Raw genomic sequence first — 7,400 nt, forward strand, 5'->3', positions numbered from 1 at the left:
TTAATTCTAAAACTCTCTTATTCAAACTGTTGTTAGTGGATATCGTAACAGATACAGGGTTTTCCAGATGATATCATAACAGTAGCAGTATTTATTGTAACTGCAACACATGATTTTCCAACAGCATCAGTTGATTTTATAACTGTTCATGTTTATTATAACTTTGTCAGTTGAAATCAGAATCGTAGCAGTTGATATTATAATCAAAGACAATTAACAGACAGGTCGCAGCATACCATGTAACGAGCCGAAAACCGTGGGAAAATTTTTGACAGTTGGTTAAAATTTTGTTTACTTCTCACGAACAGCGAAGAAAGTGGGGTAAAACTGCAAATTAGGTATGTTTCATCAAAAGAAAAAAGAGTTGAGGCGTTCGAAATATGTTCTGGAGAAAGGCTTCGTATAAGGCAGACCAACACACTCAATTTCGGCAATCACAGCGATCAAAAGGATCTATAACACATGATTTAACACAGAAGAGCAGTTTCTATCCGCAAGACCATGGATACTGTGATCTAGAATTACCAACTACCTATTTCACGAAGATTTTGGCGGAGATCTCCCACAAGTAAGCTGGAAATTTTTGTAAACACTTTTTTAACCAACTGTCACAACAATGGCGGAGCAAAAAACAGCTTTGACCCGACCTGTCTGTTAATTGTCTTTGATTATAATCCAACTGCTTGAACGAAGTATGCAACTAGCGAGTGTAGACGTATATCGCACGAATGACAGTCCAAGGTTGATCTGCATAGCATAAAATCAACTGGTATTATTGGAATATCATCGACTGCAGTTAGAATAAATGCTTCTGTTATGCTATCATCTGAAAAACCCTGTAAATACTTAGGTTTCTGATACCAGTTTAGTTCAACTAATCCATTGGAGAAAGCAAAAAAAAGCGATAACTTAAACGTCACTAGCGCAACATTTCAACCAGTTTAATCACAACTTAAGGATTTCAGCACCATCTTTACGTTGTACGCAGATTTAATTTTTATTATCAGATGAAATGAGCCTGAACTTATTTTATCTTCGTAACGTAAAAACCCCTTGAAAACATACTGTTGAAAGAAATAAACACATTACCTTTTTCTGCAAGCCGTTCACACTCTTTCTGAACAGACTGGTTATGGCGCTTGTCTCCCGTTGCCATGGAAAATATACCCCTTGCCTTGCCGCGTTTTCTCCAAAGCTTACATCGTCCTTCTGCAATTTAACCTCGCATTGAGGCAATTAAGCAAGGCTTGCTACAAATGCGAAACATAACCATTTTCGTTCCATCTGAAGCACGTCCTGAGCAAATCCTTCGCGCCGTTCGCTGACTGTTTCGACTCGAGGAGGCTAATTTGTGTACAGTCTTTCGGAAAACACAACCATCCGCGCCCCCCCCCCCCCTCCCCCCCTCCGGTCCCCAAGGAAAACGGCAAATCCTCCAGGGCGTACTTCAGCGCAACAGGGAGTGGAGGAGGAGGGGTGGAGGGAAAACGCGGTGACATTTTCCGGCGCGCACTGGAAGCAACTTCGGGCCTTCAATATCGCTTCTCGGCATGCTTTCGTGCGGCGGTCAAATTAAAGACCAGCCCTCCACCCTCCCCCTCCCCTTCGGCGTCCTTGCGTCCACTTTTAACCGATGTGGTTTTGTCACACCAATAATTTTGGCCTACCTTTATCCCCGCCACCCTCCTCCTCCTCCTCCGTCAAGGAGTTGTTGGTGCGTTGTTGTTTTTTTTCCCTTTTTTTTAATCAGTTTCCCCGGAGGCCACTCACACGGTCACGGTGTTAGCCACGGGTGTTCCCCGGGCCCATTTGGCCGGAAAAGCCGGTGAACCCACTCGATGGGACGAGCGTAATGAATTTTTAATCCCGAAAAACCTCTTTAACCGAACCGTTTTCATTCGCGCCGATGCGTCGTTGATGGTTTGGGGGGTGGGGGGAAAAACGCGTCACAACCGGTGCCCGCAGGGAGCTGGTAATTGATGGATGAATTGATGGAGTTATGGGGAAAAGGTGGGGGGAGGAAAATGAGGACCCATCAGTCAAACGCCTGTCGGAATATGGCCATAAGCCACGAGAGAAGAAGAAAGCGAGTAACGAAAAAAAAAACAAGGGAAAACACCCTGCTGAGAGAGGTTTTCCACGCGCGGTTTTTTTTTTCCAACTAACTCCTCGCTTGTCCTTGTCCACTCAGTAATCTCCTACCTTCCCCTTCCGAGCGCCCGCCCCCTTTCGGAAGTGCTTTATTGACGGCCGGCAACAAAATGGACGCAAAAGGCAATGGATCACCATTTTATCATAACGACTGTCGATGCTGTTGTTGTTGTTGTTGTCGTTGGGAAGAGTGGCCACCTGAATCGATCGTACGGGCGGTGGGGAGGAGGACGTACATGAGGCTAGGCGGTGTGTTTTTATCGGAAAATATTAATTATTTAAAATTAAAAGCCCCCCCGCCGCGTCGTCGATGTGGCGGTGAAAAGTTTGTTAAAAATTAATACCTTCCCCGTCCGAGGCTGATGTGTTCGGTGGTTCCCGTGAGGTACCCAGAAGGAGGTGTTTGGTTTGGAAAAGTCGGAAAATGTTCTAGAAATACCTGAAATAAAATGTAGCACGATGGTGCTCCAAGTAGCCTCGCGCTTTTTCTTTCCCTTTGTTTCCCAGGCAACAACGATTAACGTTACGCGATGGTGACTTTAATAGGCTAGTTTGGTGGAAAATTGGTGGAAAGTCCCGAGTAGGCGAAAATAGCCTCAAGGAACGGTTTACTATTTCAACCCATCCTCTTATTTAAACACATGACCATCGGTGTTTTGTGCTGGCTTTTCCTCAGGAACAGCGAACGGTGGTAAGTGTTTGTGTGGAGTACCATTTTATTTAATTCCATCCAACATGGCTGCCCTCGGTGTCCTTCGTCGGCGGACCCAAATGAGTCCCTGCAGGCAACCGAACTCGCGCTCGGGTAATGAATTGATAAATGGCAAGCTGGGAATAGGGCAATTTCGGCACCGGGCGGCGCACATGTCCGGCCACCAGGCCTTTTCCCTCTCCCATGGAAATGCTGCCCACCAAACCCCCCCATACTCTCCTACCCGTATTGTTGTAATAATGAAAATGGACTCGAAATACAAACACCACACCGGGGCCGACCCTTTGTGCTCGCGTCCACCGAACGAAGACGGATGGGAAATGAGTCCGGGACACTGTGAAAACTCACAAAGGACCGCGACCGGTCCATCGATCGAAGGTTTGGTCGATCATTTCCGCTTCCGAGACAGCCCGATGGCTTCAATTATTGGGTGTCATTTGCGCAATGAACGAACGAGCAGCCCGTATTTTGCGTGTGTGTGTGATTGGAAAATCACGACACGGCCAAAGACACGAACCCATTGTGGGGGAGTTTAGGAACACGGGACAAAAAAACAACCACCATCATGTCCATCCTGATCGATCGGATGGCATTTTCCATCGCTAGTGCGAGTTGCTTTTCTTGGAAAATTTCCAATCACGCCTATTTATAGCTGAATGCCGGGACAACAGTTCAGCTCTTACTGTAATTAGTGTGGCATTCAACACGTTTTAACGCTTTTGTTCTACTGAAACAACAAAAAACCGACAACCACACTTTTCCGTTTTTGTGCTTTCCTCTATTCAAAACTAGTGGGCTTTGTAAAACAGGCGATGTTTAATTACGTTAAATAGCTTTACATAAAAAAAAACAGTAGTTGTTCTTTCCGACTGCAGTTGAAAATGATTGAAAGGATACAACAAAAATAGAAACACGTGAGTTACAAATTACAATAGAATCGTAAATGCATATCAATACACGCACAGTACACTTTTATCATATTTAATAAACTTATGAACTGAACAATAAGGTCCACTCCGACAATGTGTTGTGTAACATATCTTTTTCCCAGCAATGGTAAACAACATTATTGTGATGCTTCACGGAAAAGTTGTCGATGAATGGAATTCATTCTGAAACTGCTTTTGTTCTTTATAAACATGATCTGTTTGCGAGAACAATATACTTTTATACTTTTTTATATTTGAAGGAAAACCATGATTGATGCTGTCTGCGAGCTCATTTTAGTTTTTCGATTTTCATCGATGGAATTTTGATTTAAAAATTCATCCTTCCTACTCAATAAAGAACTGTTTCGGTGAAATTTCGAAACAAACCGCACGGCTAGCATTTCATTACAACACCCTTTCGTGAAATATTTTAGTCCTCTTTTAGTCTTATTACGCTGGTTTGAAATTCGATGAACCGATGCCGATGACGTTCATCAGCCAAATTTTCGTCAAGCGCAACAAAATTGCCCAGCACTAAACAAAAGGGGTGAGAGAAAACCCCCTGGCACAGCAGCAAAGCAGGTCTTTTCCCCGAAAATTTCCTACAATCTGTCATCACCCGACGACGGTGGAAAACGGATGGGAAAATGGGCAGGTAGGTCGGGTGGTAATATCAGACAATCGCAGTTCCGAGTTCCGAACGGCGGGATCCGATTACACACCGTTTGATGGGGGGGAGGGAGGGAACTTGGGATGGGACGGATGGACAGCTCGGAAGCAGGAAGCCGGATGTCGGAAACCTTTTCATTTGATTCAATAGCGCCGCGTTTTCGGGACGGCATTTAGCATGCGTGCACTTGGCTACGCGTCCATTTTCCACCGGAGGCCTCCCCCCAGAGCAGGTGGACAGTAATTTATGGAACGTCCGTCGGACGAAAAGAGAAGGGGTTGGGGGGATAATTTCAAATTTACCACGAAAGGGCAGCACGGTGAAAATTACACCAATGGAAGCTGGATGCTGGAAACCAGCGCCTGAAAGGTTTCAATTGGAAACTGGCTGCCCCGAATTGAGAACTGAAAGGGGACGAACAGGGAGGAGGGGGTGGAAAGCGGGGCGGGGGAAGTTGATAGGGACAGCTTTTCGATAGCCGCCATTCCTGTCAACGGCCGTTGACGGCGTAGGCAGACCAATAATGCACAGAATGCCGTGGCTTGTTGCGTCGAGTCCGAGTTTTTTGGTTGGAAAAAGAGGGAAAATGAAGGGGTAGGGAAATTTGGGGAATCGAAGCGGGCAGACGTAAGGAAAACCTCACGAGTATAAGTGCCACAAGGTAAAGCTAATGCACAATTCATTAAAGCAAACATGAAATAGATTTTAGACTTTATACCTCGATCAGGAAAAAAACTATTTAAGTCCTACCTTTATCTGAGAACCCAATTAAATGTTTAAATGTGCCATCAGTTCTAATTTACTATATCGCTTTCTTGCTTTCAGTTCACTTTCTGGCCACCGAAGGGTTCGGATATCTCCCCCGGTGACTTACGGCCGGTAATGAAAGGTAAGCTAAATCCGCCTATCTGTCCAAATTATGAGCGATGGATTGCTCATTGAACCGGATCAAACCGCCGGGGAAGGAGGGTAGGGAGGGGGAATGGGAAATTGTCGCCCACACGATGCCAATGATGATGATGGTGAGGTTGGCGCGTTGGCTGCTTCGGGAACGTGGAAAACGGCGGAAAAGGAAGAGATTCCGATAACAAACTGATTACATCCCATCCACGGTTCGTTGGAGCTGGGGAGGGGTTGGGTGGTACGTCACATTCCCTTTCATCATCCCAGTCCGAGAGCTGGTCGTCCATCAAACGGAGACGAGAAGGAGAGGGGAATGGATGAATCGGACGACGTCCCGTCAGTAAATTCGGGGAGACTCTGTTACTAACCGACCTCTCCTACGAAACTCCAGATAGCTCTCGTTCAAGTCACCACCAATATGTCTCCCCACCTGGGAGACTAACCAGACTAGAACTCCCCCCTTCAGATTCTCCCAGTACTGCCGTCTCTGGTTGGTAAAACTTCCCAATCACGATAATTCACATTCGTCATCGTCGGCATTCGGTAGTTCGGCACAAAATTGGCAGCCATCAACCAAACGTTGTTGGTTCTGGGGATTGTTGTAGCATTTTTCCCCTCGAAAATCGGCCGGTGCGGACTTCCGCGAGCTCGGCCATGTGTAAAGGCTCTGATACGGCATGGTATGTGTCATCCAGGTTGCTTTTCGCTATGATAAACAATTGGAGCACCTGGAGGGATGGGAGGGGTGGGGCCACGGCGGGGAATGATAAACCGGGAGCAATGACTGTTAAGCACCGAAAAGGAAATAAGCACTTTTGGATTACAAACTGATATGGAAGCAGAATTTGTGCAAAGCAGTATCCAACGAACATTGCCTTTCAGGGATAGGGGAACACTGCTTTTAAACCGCGAGTCATTTTTGGGTTTTTTTTTGCTGGAATAAAGCGGTGTTTTAAACTTGATAAAAATATTTTTTTAATTATAAGAGGAATCGCGTACGGATTTGTTTAATTTTAACGATGGTTAAAAATAAACCATCGCCCATTTTCAAAGGCCTAAGGCCTGGAAATTAGCCTGTTTGATTAACAATCGTTTGTACTGATTATAACGATCGTTTATTTCAATTAACAAGATTGACAAATGCATCAAATTCACCGAAAATGAACGCTGGGCGGCAAATTAAACGATGGTTAAATAAACAAATCCATATGCGATTCCTCCTTATGATTTACCAATTTTAAACCAAATCACCAAAATTATAAAATCGATCCGTTGGAAGTTTCATACAGATTCAATTTGACATACCATACTAACTAGTTAGTTGAACTCTCTTAAATTAAAGAAACGTTGAATATTTGGCAAAAAAAGTGATTAGATTGCATCGGCCGGGAATCGAACCCGGGCCGCCCGCGTGGCAGGCGAGCATTCTACCACTGAACCACCGATGCTTGTTGATATTCAAGTTTCCAACATTGTGAAAATGAATTTTAAAAGCCAAAGATCCTTCCAAAGTTCAATTTCTGAAGAATTTTCATACAAAAAGCTTTATCAAAATCGTTTTGTTGTTCCGTAAGATCCACGATCCATTAAACTCCTCTCTTCTTTATAGGACAACCGATTCGTTTGACGCTTCCATAGCCGTAGCCTACTTTATCGAATCGCTGCGATGACAAACATATTTTGACGTCATCGAAGCATTCCTTTCCCCGCGCGCGCACACCTTAGCGACTCCCCACTAATCACCTCCCGCGTGTGTGTGTGTATGTTTCATCTTTCCCTCCTTTTGCATTGAAAATCGCATCGAAAGGGGCCTTTCATCGATCGGCTTGCGGCTGATAAATTGCACCCGGTGTCCCCGTGTGGCCCGCGGGAAGGCCTCGGGCAACCGTCGGTTCTGTGGACAACTGTCCGTTTCGGAATGCACGCGGAACGGTTCGCGGATTTGACGGCGAGCAGTCCGCGAGAAAGGCTCGCTTCTTCCTTGAAGACACACGTCCTCGGTGCGGACGGCGGACCGTGTGTGTGTGTGTGTCGC

The 7,400-nt window shown here is 45.4% G+C and overlaps 1 non-coding gene across 1 annotated transcript; it reads right to left on the reverse strand.

The window, feature by feature from the left end:
- Positions 1-6,742: 6,742 nt before the first annotated feature.
- On the reverse strand, positions 6,743-6,813 carry Trnag-gcc (transfer RNA glycine (anticodon GCC)). Its single transcript has one exon. It is a non-coding gene; the product is annotated as a tRNA-Gly (tRNA).
- Between the last annotated feature and the right edge of the window lie 587 nt (positions 6,814-7,400).

Source organism: Anopheles ziemanni, chromosome 2, assembly GCF_943734765.1.
Source record: "Anopheles ziemanni chromosome 2, idAnoZiCoDA_A2_x.2, whole genome shotgun sequence".
Taxonomy (NCBI): domain Eukaryota; kingdom Metazoa; phylum Arthropoda; class Insecta; order Diptera; family Culicidae; genus Anopheles; species Anopheles ziemanni.